This window comes from Pagrus major, chromosome 3, assembly GCF_040436345.1.
Source record: "Pagrus major chromosome 3, Pma_NU_1.0".
In the NCBI taxonomy this organism is placed as follows: Eukaryota; Metazoa; Chordata; class Actinopteri; order Spariformes; family Sparidae; genus Pagrus; species Pagrus major.
The window spans coordinates 5930810-5947134 of NC_133217.1; the positions used below are offsets into that span (position 1 = coordinate 5930810).

The 16325-nt window shown below is 42.1% G+C and overlaps 1 protein-coding gene across 1 annotated transcript in view; it reads right to left on the minus strand.

Moving 5' to 3' along the window:
- The window catches only part of atxn1a (ataxin 1a), a 98532-nt gene extending 82904 nt beyond the window's left edge, over nucleotides 1–15628 (minus strand). The window contains exon 1 of the mRNA XM_073462985.1: nucleotides 15489–15628. The gene's annotated coding sequence lies outside the window, so the exon portion shown is untranslated. The remainder of the gene's footprint in view (nucleotides 1–15488) is intronic.
- Between the last annotated feature and the right edge of the window lie 697 nt (nucleotides 15629–16325).

Genomic DNA, 16325 nt, shown 5'->3' on the forward strand with positions numbered 1-16325 from the left:
ACACAAGCTTACTACTTTTACGAGGCATTATGAAACTGTGCCTCAGTTTTAAAAGATTAGAAGTAAACAACAACAATATAAACCCTCCAAATCTCTTCTCCAAAGCTGAACCAGAGGGGCCTGAGTAGTAATGCTATTGGTGGACTATAATCATGTGTTGCGCTTGGCAAACACACTTAGGACGGAGAAAAACCTTTGCAAAAAGTTCAAATAGAAAACCTGCAAATCCAGCAGCTTCTTAGCAGCCTTGTGCAAGGTCTCCGAGAATCCAATCCCAGGGTGTTTGCAGGAGAGGGGACTTGAGTTTCTCTGTTGTGATTTGGGGATTGAAAGAAATCTTTTGCAATGTGAATCTTTGAACTTGTGGTTTTTGTCCAGTTGTTGATTGATCATTCAGCTGAAAATGGGTGTTTCTGTTTCAACATCGCCACCAGATAAACAGAAAAAGAGATGATCACTTCCAAGAGAAGCTTCTATGAAACACAGATAGCCTGTAGGTCATGTTGATAAAGCTTAGTTTTGTTGCAAGTCAGCAGACAGGAAATGAAACACAGTCACACTTGCATACATACACACACATTTTAACATGCTTGTGATGACTACATTTCATGCGCATGCATACTTAGCAAACAAAGCAAACTCTGACACTGTATTTTGTCATGTCTCTAATGCATCTAGCCCTAATTAAATGCGCGGGCTGCAGCAATCTCTCTGAAGAAGGCGACTGACGCAGAGTATTTTGCAAGCCTTTTCCTGAGGTATCCATGACATCTGTGAACAAACAAATATAAACACAAGGAGTCAGCGCTAACAACCAAGCTGCCAGCTAGACAGAAGCAAGTGGCTCAGACTAGTGAGCAGCAAAACTCAAATGTAAAGAACACCTCCAAAACAAACACCTGCCTTGTGCTCATGTGCAACGGCAATATGTAGTATCAACAGTCCAGTTACCAGGATAAAATGGGAGCAGTTAACGTTTCTGCAACCGCTGATATGTTAACATCTGTACATGTCATGGGCTTATGTACCATATTTACATTTGTGCAATCACATTCACATTACATGTTCATGAAATTACTGTCATGTGGAGGGGATGGTGTGGAAGTTACGAGCAAGAAGGCTGTCAACTTAGTGACCGCATTTCGAGACTGCATTTCAACATTTGCAAGTGTGAAACCACTGGATATTTAAAAGGAAACCTCAGACAATTTCCATCCGTGTTTATGGTGACAAAACAAAGGGTCTTTAACACTTGACTTCTCAACATCTCCATTTGTCTTTGTGGCAACAAAACAGGTATTTTAAGACAAAATGATAATCTTTTACAAATCCCAGCCAAGTGGTTTTTGCACCTAAACCTAACCAGACCATAAGCACAGCACAATGTCACAATATAAAAAAGAAAATAGCTGCAAGGTTTGAAATACACAACAGTTTCTCTTGCACAGTTTCTAACATGTCAACAAGGCTGTCATGTCTTGCTATATAAAGCGAAAAGGAGTTGACCTATGAGGCTTGCATCATGGGGAGGATCTGGATCTTGGCAGGATAGTTGTTGAAAATCTCATTATATACCGAATGATCAGCAGCAGTAAGTTCAAACCAGTCTGCAATTTCTGCCGCTGTTAATCCACTAGGAGGGTATTAGCAGATGCTAGCTGATGTTCAGTGTCACAGTGAATCATTGTATCCCTCACATGGTTCAGGGTCACTCGAGCTCTGAGGAAAAGGTCATAGAGTTCAGGTCAGTTTGACCAAACTGAAAAAATCCAGCAGTGTGTGTTTGAGTTTCTGTGTCTGTGTGTGTTTGTGCATGTTGCTGCTGGGTTTTCATCAAAAGCCCAGAAAACCTGGCTTACCCTTTTCTACATACAGACCTTGGGTTGTCTGATGTCCAAGAACAGATAGGTTGAAGCAAGTTGCCTGAATGTTTTACCATCATTGTTCAACGAATGTGACAGCCCTGTATGTCAGCGGCAAATTAGGTCTCTCTATAATGTAGTGTGTTAGATAACATCTCTAGAGGAATGAATATTTGAGCCAAGGTACTTACAAACCAGGCAAACAACTATTTCCTTTTACCTTACTTAGAATGTATCAAGGTGAATGGACAACAGAGAAAATATGTTGGATCGTAAACAAGGCGATCTACTAAATGGGATCCAATTGCATCAACAGTGGTGGTACTGAACCATCGATCAGGTCCAACCGAGAGCTGAACTCAGAAATATTAAAGCAAGTTAAAAATATATTGACTTGAGGTTCTCTTTACCCTGCCAAGGACAATTTATGTGGCAGACAGATATATTGAATACCTTTTGAAACACTTTCAGATAACAGTAAATTCCAGACTTTTATCTGACTGTTAGCAACGGTCACGATTGTTTAGTCCCGGGCAGAAAGTAGCACATTAACAGTCTTTCACCATCAAATCTGATCATTCAGAAGAAGTCTTCCAACCTGGGACCCAAACGTGTTAGGATCCATGTTTTTTTACCCAAGTAGCACACAGAAGACCTGGCCGTGATCAGACTCATCTCATAGATGGCAACAAATGTGATTTTGTTATTATAGTTCAAAAAGGCCAAATAATCAAAGATTTATTTATTATGCAAAGCTGGTTCTGAACAAGTTGCATTTGTCATCCGTTACCATGACAGCAGGTGGACATTTAAGATGAAATAATGAGTGGATGAGCCAAGCTGTTTCAATCAGCAAGAGATGAATAACAGATAACCTGGACGTATTTTACCAACTTTCTCTGCAAGAATGAGGAATTATGGCACAGTGAAGAGGGAAACGTTACATCAGGTATGATACAATGTTTTCTCGTTTAAGGTTGTTAATTGCAACCACCAGTGAAATCAGTGCAGATTGAGTCTGTGTCACCCAGCTGGGTTCGGGTCCAACATTTCTCGGTTCTGCACCGGTCCTCGTCCCAGTTTTAAAATAATAGACAAGTCCAATTAATTTCTGAGTACTACATTTCCGGGTCTTTTGAGTTCAGGCCTGAATTTTTTGGACCTGTGTGAAGACCTCTAATCAGCAGAAGTGACAATCACATAATCAACGGTTGGGTGCCTTGATGTGGTATCTAAATGATGTAGTTTGCCTCTTATCCAAAAAAATACAAGTCCACATGTGATACATCAGCAATGGCAGTTTTGACAGGTGCATTTTGTCCAGGTTTGATGTCCTGAAACAACATAAATTTTAGATGATCTTACTCATTAATGACCCCCACCCCTGACCTACATTTACACACTGTTTCCCCTTACCACACGACAGCCCTCTTGCTTTGAGTAAGTGTAAATGGTGTCCATGAAGTGCCTCCTAAAAGGGTTATGCTACCGCTGTACTCTCACCCCCCACACACACACACCTCTACCCCCACACTTTCGGCAGTAGCCTACAGTGTCCTGTCAGGTTGCAAATGCACTCAGCTATCCATCTCAGGCAGCCACGCTAGAGGTAGTGTGGGGGCAAATCGCTAGCAGAGCTAATGGCACGTTATGTAGGATTAAACCAAGCTGACTGGGCGCTCGCCTCAAAAACAAAAGCACTGGGCTGAAAGAGGAAGAGGGGGGCGAAAGCATCTCCTCACTCAAAAAGATTGTCTGTTGTTGGGTTTTGAGGCTAATTGGCAGTGAGAGGTTTGATAGGAGGTTAGTGGTTAAAGCTACACATCTGACAAGCAGGCGTAGTAGGAGCCCATTCAGAATCTGCCTTGATGGAGGATGTCTTAAAGTGCTGTGGGAAATATTGTGCCAACATTTTCAGAACACATTACCAATCACACAGTGTAGCAAAGGCGGCGTGGAAACTCACAATTTCCTTTTTATCTGTGTCGCACTCCTGTGACATTTATGGGGCAAGCTATCAGAGGAACACAGCGGAGAGCACAGAGCAACAACTGACAATAAAAAGTCACTTTATTTGTAAGGCCCTGCGTCATTATTGTCGTCTTACAGCACTTCACTATAACCACACTAGTAAATGGACAGTTCACCACAAAATCAAAAATACAATGATTTTTCCTTGTACTTGAAGCATTATCTATCAATCTAGATTGTTTTAGTGTGAGTAGCCGAGACTTGGAGTCGCATAGATGTCTGGCACGAGGTTTGAGGTGGTCAATGCACCACAACACAAACTCAACAGCAGTATTCCAGAAACCATGACCCGGTTACTCAGGATAATCCACAGACATTACTGTGAGAAGTTTCATGTAGGAACTGTTTTCTACCGAACTATACCCACAAACCATATCACAGCCCAGAAGATAAAGAGCACTACAGCAAAGAGAAAAAAATATATTACTCCTAACACAATGGAAACAACATCTGAGACCTTAGACCTTCCACTCAGGACAACATGTGAATTAAAACCTCAAGATGAAGAAGAAATCTTTAGATACTTTTAAAGGGATCTACCTGCTCTGATGGTTTGGATGAATAAGGGATCCACATCAAAAGTAGCAGGGTTACTCCCGACCATCAATCACACTTACATGTGTTTTTATCACATACTAAATATAACATATGTTTTCAGGCCTGTGCGTTTTCACAAATTAGACCTCCAGTTTCTCCTGAAGTGAGCTATACGTATCAAAGACACCTATGTGTTTGTTGATGATGATGATTCCAAAACCACCTGATACTCAAACTGTGGCTGCTGGCTGAGATCTGAAGTTTTAAAGTTCCCGTAAGAGCTATTAAGGTTATGGAATGTACAAATTATTTTTGGTCTGATGAGGATGCCTTGTGATTTCCCATTAGGTCAACTTTCTTCTCCTACCGCAGGTATTTTCCCTGGGCAAACCCCGGCAATGGATGTGTACACTAGCACAAGCACAGCTGCACCAAGTTTCTGTGTTGTATGTCCATACAAATACGTGCTATGAATGTCTTTATATGGTGCAAGTCATGTTTGAGATTGATGTGAAACGTGCGCTTCTGCATGGGGTGTGGAGTGTATTTATGAGTGTGTACTATTGTGGCTCACGCAATGGAGGTATGACACTTAGCCATTTTGCAGCCAAGTCACCTCTCCCACTGTGGCCGTTGATAGTCGATGACAGTGTCAGGAAAGCCAGACCACAGTGAAACCTCACATTAACCTCATGTATCTGTGTTGTAGCTCATCACCTGACCCTCACACGCTTGTTGTTCTAATGGAAAAAACACTAGTCTGATCATACTAGGGCTGTTGAAAAGAATGTCTGGAGTTAAATTATTATTCAAATGTATATTTTTTGTAAATTTGTAGGCTAAGGGCCTATGTCTACATAACGTTTTTCGTAGTACCAGCAGCACAGAGAAAAAGTGCTGCTCCCAGTCTTCTTTCAGAGCGCTTCTAGTTGAAAATCTCTCAACTTTTCAGATAGGCGCTGGTGTTTAAGTAGTTTAAGTATTAAAAATGTGAATATAGGGGTGCACAAGTAGCTCAGCTGGTAGCGTGTACGCCTGTCCTCGCTGAAGCTGCCCAGAGTTCAAATCTGACCTGTGGCTCTCCAATCCCCATTTCATGTCACACTTCATGCTATAATATCAAAACTTATCAGGAATGATATTCGAATGGGATTACAGAGGAAGATTGACAGCACTAGATCTCACACAAACACATGCACACACACACTAAAATACCTCACACTTTACAGCAACCAATGAAATGTGTGAAATAGCATTCCACCTTTTCACCTTTTTAAAGTGTAACAGCTGAAAGATATTGAATTTCTCTTTAAGTTATCAGTGCAGTACTATGCACAAAACTACAAAAATGAAAGCCATTAACCATGTACAGCCATATTTGTCTTGCACGGTGCTTTTGCCACTACACTCAAAGCAGGAGTAATGTCACCATCTTAGAACATGTCTGTGTAATTTATAGCACCAATTAAGTTGCCTCTCCTCAGCCGACAATGTATGCAATCCCGTTACTTTCAGGGGACGCTTTGTTGCTCATCAAGCTGTAATAGCAGGCCACTGGAGAAACTTTGTAAAAATACAAAACTATCACAGATTCATGAAAGAAAAACGGAAAAAGAGACGCTCTCTAAAGAGGTGCTGATACGGTAATTGGTGATGGACTCCAGGGTCTCGTGGGCAGGCAGGGAACATCCTGGCTCACTCAGTCTTATCTCTGTCATCAGTGTTTTAGCACACCTCCCTGACTGTCATAGCCAAATGTCCCTGTTCCAATGTCATGAGCTTACTACATAGCTAAAGGAAGGTCCAGAAATAATAGCTAGTCAGTCAGGCAGCCAGCGAGTCAGTCAGCCAGACGGGTATCCAGAAAGCTTGTCAGCCTGCAGCCAAGCATCCAGTCAAATGTCCGGCCAGATGAGGCTGATCCGCGGCCATCCAAGCCTTCCAGCCATCCAGTAAAATAGACGAACTGGCCAAGCCGCAACTACCAGTCACGCAGCCAGCCAGATAGACAGACGAACAGAAGAAATCCAGCAACTTGCTCTGTTCAAACCACACCACAGCTCCGTCGGAGAGGAAATAGTTTCAGCCTTACAGACACTGTTTTAAATATTGCCTGTGGTTTGGTTGCACAGGCTTGTCTCAACCTGTCCTCCAGTGCCCACCCATGTGTGCCCCTGACCATATGGTGCTAAGTCCAATGTTTTCATCCAGAGGGGGACGGTGACAACAACTGGCTGCGGACAGACTGGAATTCAGGACTTCGCTGCACATGCCACATCGCAAACCATCAATGAAATGAGATGTTTGGGGATGCATTGTACTTGAGCATCTCAAGGAGTAAACAGTAGTAATGGAAAGCAAGTTTGTGCCAAGAACAACACTGGTGAAGGGTGGGTTTTGGTATTCCAGGGATTGTTTCTATCACTGGCCATTTTCCTGTTATTGAATTCCTCTCCCTAAATGCATATCCTCCTGGCTCAGAGTTAAGTCATTGTTGATACCCACAAACACACACACCCACCTTGCAGATGAGGGTCTGGGGGCTTTACTCCCAACCATTGAGGTAGAAGTACCACAAAAGGCAAGCACATGAGGTCATTTTTTAACATAATGTAAACTATTTTAATATAGATTTAGTGTAACATGAAGGACCCTTCTCAGCTCCCAGGCAGATTTTGATCTAGGGTTGAGTGAGCTGGCGTATGATGATGTCCAGAGTGAAACATCCCGGTAGATGTGACGATGTTTCCCACTGTCACTCTGACACACTGGTCTCAACCACTGACTGTATAAAATAGTGGACAGAACCACCTTGATGTGGCCCATAAGTTTCTAAAGAGCCAGACTGAAGCTCACAGATAGCTGACCTGTGTCCACACATAAAGATTGACCAGTTTCTTGGGATTTATCGGTATTCTATCTTGACCCAGCCTCAAGTAGCCATTCGAGAAACTGCAGCTCTGGGTACTTCTGCATTGGCTTCAATTCTCAGACCCAGAGGCCGACGTTTGATCTCAGCTAGCATAGAAAACTATCTCCCGTCACCACTGACATACTCCCCATACCGGTTTAAAAAGAGTCTTCATCTCTGCGCCACATATACGTAACATAGCCCTGTCCGGCCTCAGAAGGTCGAAATTAATTTAGCCGAGGAAGCTAAGGTAAGAAGATGTAAACAACAACGGCACGAATAAAAGAAACAAACTATTAGCAGCCCGCAGAAAAGAAACACAGCTGCCAACAATGTAAGCAAGCGTCTTGGGTTCACCTAACCGAGCAGGTATTTACAGTACACCCCTAAATTTACAAATTTATAAAAATTGCTACGTTTACCCTTATCTTTACAAAGACAATGCCTGTGAATGTGATGCTTATTTTGGGGTAACAGAAATAATATCATTTGTGCTCCAATATATGAAGATGACCCCGATTCCAAGCATTCTTCTTTCATCTCTCTTCTTCATCACTATCTATCTGGCTTTGTCCCAGGTTGTCAGCTTATCCCTGTCCCAGGCCTGGAGCTCTGTGGGGAAGAGAAGCGTCTGCAGGAGCTGTCTGACTGCCAGTCAGTGTCAACTCCCCACTGTAATCCTCTACTGCCTCCGATAAGGATAAGGCAGAGAAGACTGGGCCAGCAGGAAGAGAAGAGAAGAGAAGAGAAGAGAAGAGAAGAGAAGAGAAGAGAAGAGAAGAGAAGAGAAGAGAAGAGAAGAGAAGAGAATCCAGTTGCAAGAAGACGTGGAAGACTGAGCAGAACGACAGAAGTTGAGGTTACATGAGACAACTAACTGTTTTTGATGAAGGGAAATGAGTGGAAATATATTTTAGAGAAGGGAGATGGAGAATAATCATTAAGGCAACAAAAAAGGCACAGTTGAAAGAGCTTAGAGACATTGCTCCATGATGCACTCTGTAATTCTATCAAACATAGAGAAATAACTCCAACCACATTTGGACATCCTATAAAGAGTGAGCCGTTATCAGTCTCCCTCATTTAACTTGGCCCTCAAAAGGCCAAAGCTTAAAACCATTTCCACTCACCCGGGCTTCGCTCGGAGTATGATCAAATATGAATCAAGGCAGAGACATCAAAGGGGCAGCATACTGAATCAACCATTGCATGATGACTTACATGAGGCATCATATTTCATGTATAGCTCAGGCACAGGAACTATCTTTCGAGAGTGTTTATAAAAACAGATCGGAGGATTTTAGCCAATTTTCGTTGCTGGGATACAAATTGATGTGGGGCCTCACATTTGTAGCTTGGTTTAGAGATACTACTACATTCAGGCACTATACACTCTGGAGTTCAGTCCAGTTTAGCATTTTACAGCAACTTGCCTGGCATATAGACAACTGTATATCATGTCAGCAACACTGGCAGCCATTACAGAGCCAAAGCCAACACACGGCTGAACTAAGTCCCAAAGCCAGCTTCCCTTTTTCACATGGTTATTGAGCCGTGCAGTGGCTTATCGACCCGACAGCGTAACACAAGTTTGTAGGATGGCTTCAGTCCTCTCTCCCTCTATTTCCCTCCCTCTGTGTGTGTCTCTCTCTCTCATTCAAACACTGGGATTACCTCGGCCATTCAGAAGATTGGTATTGATTAGATTGCCGCTTCAAAATAAAAACGGTACGCACGGAAATAGGGTCACAGAGACTGCAGAATTACACATGTACTTTGACACATAATGTGTACTTTGACTTTGACACATAAAGTACGAGTACTTTAAAGTGCTTAACACCCCCTCTGGATGTTATAATGTATATTTTTGATTGAATTCTACATCTAGAAATGACTAAAGGGACTTCAAGTGTTCTCACTGACCTCTTTATAACCACTAACATGTTTTCACTCTTTATAGCCTCCATGAATTGCAGATTTAAGTGCTTGCCATGGCACCTCAATTGAATTGCTTTTGCTGCTCATACAGACAGCAGTCTAAGAAACACAAGACTGTGCACTAAGCAATAAAGCCACATACGATCACAAACGGTGGAATGTTCTTTCACACAAAATACAAAAAACTCTCATTGATCCCCTTTTAAAAGCAGTATTCTGTGTGAGAGTGTGTCCTTTCTCTGGTGTGCATGCACGTGCACTCGTGAATAGAGGAGGATGAAAGGAAAAGCTGAAAAGGTCTGAGCGCGCCGCATGGTTCAACCAGACAGCTCAATCTCTTGATCTGCCCCCACCCACACCCACCACCGCTCTTTATGTTTCCAAAAATCATTTTTCTCACACATTGCCGTTGTTTTTATCCTGTTTCGGGTCCCTTACTACCTTCGTTGCTTTTCTTCTTCTCTGTGTAGCTCATGTAGCTCCTTTGTGTAAAAGGAGGTGACCGGGGAATAACCTGTGACAGCAGTGTGGAGTGAATGCAGCAACATTGCAGTTGACATATTTTCATGATCCCGTATCGAACATAAAGTTTATGTATGTGAAAGTCAACATAGCCGAGAGATATTAGGGAGAAAAGGAAGCAATATCTTATCAATATGCTGAACATTGTTGCAAAAAACAGAAAAACTTCGGCTGCACATAAGAGCTAATAGTGATTGATGTGGCATTGTGTTAAGTAGATTTTTATTTGACGCAGCATGATTTACATACGTTTTTCTTACCACCTAAAGCTTTTGCAAACCTCAGTGCACTCTTTTACCTGCGCTCACGACGACATCACGATCTAGCAGAGGACAATGCATGCCAAAACAGCGGGATATCACAGGATATGGATTAATGCTGTTTCAGGTGGTGTTTACCCTTCATCACACCTCTACCCGCAGTGTGTAATCTGCCAAAGTGATTCTGTAAGTTAAGAGAAGGTACTTTTGTTCCAACTAATTTCTCCAGAAATACACACAGACACCTGTTTCAGCCATTGGTCGGTCCATTTGCTCCACCTACCCATCGTTCACTCTGCCTGTATTAGCAGGTTGGAGGATAGAGCCATTTCTGTCACTTACTCATTCAGCCGTGAAACCTCCGCCCAATCATTACCTGGAAATCTCTCGCTGTCTCTTTCAAGCACACGCTTGCTAACACACAATTTTCCTCTTTTCCCTTACATAAGTAGACAAAGACAAGAACTGTGGCATGATCTAGCAGATGTGTGTATTCATGTGTGTTTGAGCGTGTGGGTCCGTGTGCACATATGGCTCTGACAAATGAGCCAAGCTCAGTTAAATGGCTTGTGATTAGGACACATTGGCTTCTAATTGCCTCTCATTACCATTTGAAAGTGAGTGGCGGCTGGAATCAAAGGCTATGGTGGCAGTGGTAAGCGTGTGTGTGTGCGTGCGTGTGTGTGTGTGTGTGTGTGTGTGTGTGTGTGTGTGAGTGTGAGTGGTACGTGGGTGGAACAGCACCCCTGATTCACAGCGGCATCTACATAATAGAGCACTACAGTTTGGTGTTTCCCTATCACAAAGCCTCCACATTCACCATCATAACTAAGATAAATCCACAGCTTTTACAAACCTGGACAATATTAAACCTGGTCCTCTGTTAGACACGATCAAACCCCTCTCTGCTCCAATCTGAAACTACTTGACTTTCAACTGTTGACCAACTACAACTACTCCCTCTACTGTTTAACAGCTAAAATATATTTTAGCATTTCCACGTGTCAGTTTTGGACAAGCTCAGCACCTGGTTGGTCCTTATCCCCCTGCCTGTATCTCTACCAGTCCCTCTGTTTACCTACGAGGGGTGTCATGATTCTCCAAATCCAAGATTCGATTTGGCTTTTTGATATAAGGTCAAGATTTTATTTTCAATTTAAACATTTTATATTCGGCAATTAATTTTTAGATCACATCTGGATTTCAGATCAACAGATGTTTCATGCCCCAAAAACTGTCATTTACATTTTCACAATATTATTTTAAGTACAAACAGCTTGAGTTTATCCTGGTGGCTCTCTGCAGGTTCGGGTTAGACAAGTTCAAATAATAGTCACAAAAAGTAAAGATTTCAGAGTTAACAAGAAAACACCAGCCATCAGAGATTCAACAATAAATAACACAAGACAGAACACAAGTTTGTTGCAAAGTTTGGTTTCTCAAACCTGTTTAGAGTAAACCCTCTTCCCAAAAAAATCAATAAAGGATCTCTGAGACTGAAAACAAACCCAGTATCTGCAACGCTGTCAGAGTTACCTCTGGTACCAGTCAGCTGATTGTCTTAAAAGCACGCAGGATAAGTATCTGGAGTGTGCAAGCAGACGCGGGTGGAGAGAAAAAAATACTGGCAGAATCACTGATCCTGCTTTTGATTTCGATGATCAAAACTGAATGCTCATTTCAGTCAATTTTCATGTAGAAGCTTGTCAGCTTCAGTCTCCACCCTTTGTATTATCATCTCTCTGGTCATTATTCACCACCCTTAACACACAAGTCTTGGTCGTTAACCCCCATCCTGACAGACAGCTGGAACAACTGAGTTTAACTTTTGTTCCATCGATCCGATGCACAGTGCAGCTGACCCACGCTCTATCTCCACTCTTCTTTACAACCGGTGCTGTACATCTTTGGTTGATCTTTGGTTGTTCTCTTAAGTAAAACAGTTTGTCTGTATTTAGACCATGACCTCAGAGACCTCCTCATGGTATTCCACAGGGGCTAATACTGGGCCTCCTTTGCTTTAACACCTTCTCCTCGAATCATCCCCCGTTACAGAGCTCATGATAAGTGATTCGTTTCCATTTCACCCCCTGATAACTAGCTCTCTCCCTCTCCGGCCTGCTGTCTCTACAACACAGAGAACAGGACGAGCCAAATTCTCAACTCCAATTCCTTAAAGTAATTAAAGCACAATTAATACATTTTCAATTAATTTCGCAAAATGTTATGTCCTGACTGACATGAAACTTGTTATTATTATTAAAATATATATTTTCAACACTAATACGGTAGAATTCAACACCATAGACAAGCAAATATATGATGATAACAGTAACAAAACTGAAATTATTTGAATATACTCAAATATAACTTACATAACTTAACAATATCTCAATATCTCAAGTGCTCACAGTTCTCTTTCTGCTTGCCTATCCCAGGTGATCATAAAAATACTCAACAACAGTCCCCTCCCTGTCACCTTCAAACTTTACAATGGAGGTATAAAGACTATATACCCATGACCACTGCTCATTGTTGTTGTTAACATTGATGTTATGCTGTTATGACACTGTGATATATAATACTACACTACAAATTCTACACTATGGTTACTAGACTATATGGATATTGAAGAGTAACAACAGAAGCAAGTATTTTTCAGGATTTCTTGTGTGTTTCTGCATTTAAGAATATATAGCCATGGATATTCATATCATCAGACATTAAAGATCCCCCCCACACATGTATAAGGCATACAAATTCACTAATGTCTTTATCACATGCGACAAAAAGTGTTATCCACATTCAAATCCTTAAAATGGCACCTATGTCTTAACCTTCAATAAAATGAATATTTGCTGGACACAAGATGTCTCCCACTGGAGGCTTCAAGTCTCCACATCACACTTGTGTTTGCTGCATATCGGACCAGGATTAGCTTCCAGACTATTTGTGTTGTCACAAATCATGCTCGTAGGCCCACCTCTTTAAAATTCAATTTTCAATGAGCACAGAGAAACATTTCCACATTCAGCGATGAGTATCAGCCTTCTAGTGCCAAACTCTGCACATTCATCACTCTGCACAATGAAGCTCAAACATTCAGCTGTAAGTACAAGAAGAGAAACATATTTCTGAGTGGAGTAGGGACTTTAAAGATCGCTGTAGCCTGCTCAGTGAAAGATCGTTCATCGCCGTGCTCTAAATGTAATTACTCATAAAAAATATTTACATTTATTCTCAACTCATACAAAAAATACACTGCTATATCTGTTTCACTATTCAGGAGGCTATGCAATGTCAGTGTGGGGCTTTCAGCAAGAGCTATGAGCACCACACATGAGATCATTTCTCATTTAGTATCTATTAGACAGCATCTGTCAGCAATCACTGAGAGCCACTTGTATCAATTACTGTATATTATATAAATATCGAGCAGAATAATCCAAAAAATGTTGATCTGTGTGCTCACTAGGTCTCAAATACTGTACATGTATGTTTACTGAAATTCTGCTAAGTAAACCGATATTACTGGTCAACAGAGAGGCTGCAGGGCGGCATAAGTGGAAGTTTTTGAATGCAATATTTTGGAAAAAATTACACAGTTTTGAGGCACAATGTGCTTACAAGCATTACTTGAAAATTTAATTATGCTCCATAAACATTTTTGCAAAGTTTGTATTAACTTTATGGATGTTAACCAGCAAACTTTTCGGTGCATCAGATACAAAAGCATCAATCAAATCTCCATTTTAACTGTAAACATCTACATATTGGTTGTTTGTTGTACCCAGTAGTGAGCTAATAATCTAAATATATTCAGATGTACTGCAAACCGGGCTTGGGGAGCAACAGAATACATGTAACAGGATAATAAGGATACAAAAGATGTAACTGTATTCCTGTGAAGTTACAGGGAAAAAAAGATGTAATTAGATTACAGATAGTAAAAAAAAAGGGATTACTAACAGGATTACATTTTCAAAATAAAGAATGACATAGTAGTCTGTAATCATGCACGTGCGTAGACATGACAACAAATAAAAGATGATGAAATAAAAGTCATCGTATTGATATTTCTTTACTCTTGTAAATCGTGATATTGAGGTTATAAAAAAGGAACTGAAAGCAATCAAGTTACATTACTTTAACATTGTGATGCTGCATTTTTTTTAAAGTAACCCTCCCAATCTTGATGACTCCAACATGCTGCCATAAACACAGTATCTGCAGCTTCTCGTGAGGTGTTTGTACAGTAGCAGCTCTCTTAAGGACTCACTGCTTCAGGGAAGGCAGCTCAATAAACAAAGACGAGAAAAAAACACACACAATCAACAAGTAAATCAGACTTTTTCTGTTCAAATTGAAAATAATTACACAACAAGGGTTGGGGTTGGGGGGGGCACTTGGATGCAGCTGGTGTGTGAAGAGCTGCAGCTTGTCATCTTTTATCACACAGCCTACATCTGTCTCATCTGGATGCCATATTAAATTCATAAATGTGAGTGAAAGCATAGGCTACCTACCGCTTGGGACGCATAGACTACCCTGAGTGCAACTCCGAGGTGTAAACAGTGTAAAAATAGCCTGCTATCACAGGCTTCCCTACAGTCCCGTTATATAATGGTCCAAGCTAGGATGAATGACATCACGGGTAGTCCAGCAATCACAAACCCTATGTCCTTTACAACCAGCTGGCGATGTAAAACACTGTGTAGTAACATGTTACGTGCGCTTACATCTTCTAATAAACGACCACAACGTGCAAAAATACACTGACAACTACGCTTTTTGTGCCAACACTGAGACACATTATGTGGGACTGGTGCTTAGTTGTTCTTCGTCTCTTTTCGTGTGGAGAAAAACACTTCCGCGATGGTGAAACGTAGATTAAAATGTAATGACAGTCCCGCTCGGAAAGAAAAGAGTTGAAAAGAAGACACACGCGGCTCGAAGCCATGTTATTTAGCGGTGTGTGTCAGTGTGAGAAGCTGACAAACAGTCTTGCGAAGAGCAAAATGTTGGGAGCCGAGGTCGAGTGGCGCAGTTAGTGGAAGTGCAGCGCCTGCCCGACGCCAGCTCGCCCCGGCGAACGCGCTCCTCGGCTCGGTCACAATCCGAGCCGAGCCTCCGCTGCCTTTCCCCCCCCACTTAAACACTACTTCGCGCTGACGCCCCGAAATGACAAGTGTACACCGGAAAAAGCCCGCTCGACCCCTGGCTGTTTGCTCACTTAGAAATAGGTCAGAGGGCGAAGTAAACATTTCCCAAGGCTTTGAAGTAAACCGGAGCGTCAGCGCCACCCTGCCCAGTTCTTCCAGCCATTTTCTCTCCAACAGCTCCAGAGAAAGAGGAAAAAGTGGCACGGTGGAGGCGATGACAGGTTGCAGAAACCAGTAACTGAATGAGCAGTTTTGTGGGACTTACTGTTGGGTGTAACGGGCTGCTGAGTTTGTGTCTCTCGTTGTTGCCAGGGCTCCCCTTGCCCTGCTCCGGCGCTGACGGTGGAAAGCGTCTCCCCTCCTAATGATGTTTGCAGCGCGCAGCTAATAGCTCTCTGCCCCCACCTCCAGAGAGAGAGAGACACAGAGACACGCAGGGAGAGAGAGGCAGAGAGAGAGAGGGAGAGGGAGAGAAGTTCAAAAATGGAGCAGTTTGTAAGCTACTCATGCAAAAATATGAGGAGCGGAGCACACACGGACACACGGGCTGGATTACAAGGCAAGTTCACTGACAGTACTGGGGCGTGTGGATGCGCAGCAGACATATGTCATAACCAGATCAGGTGTGTTTGGATATAGCCGGATTCCAGTGGTGTGTGTGTGTGTGTGTGTGTGTGTGTGTGTGTGTGTGTGTGTGTGTGTGTGTGCGTGCGTGCGTGTGATAGAGAGAGAGAGAGAGAGAGAGAGAGAGAGAGAAAAAAGATATTTTTAATGCTTTTTCTGTAAATGCCAAATATAATGGACAGCTTCCTTGACCCAACCTCACTCAAAAGCAAGTTGCAATAGTAGCAGAATTTTCCTCAAGTGTTCATGAACATTTCAGCTGCAAACCTCAACAAAACATAAGATCAAGTAGTGCTTAATCTAATTTTAAGGTAGGTTTCCGCTCCTTTTTCCATTTCTATTGCTTTTCTTTTTTACTCCTCGACATATGACAGCTGCCTTTGCAGATTAAGATTTTACATATAAAACATACGATACGATATGATGCGACACGATACGATATGATACGACACGATACGATATGATGCGACACGATACG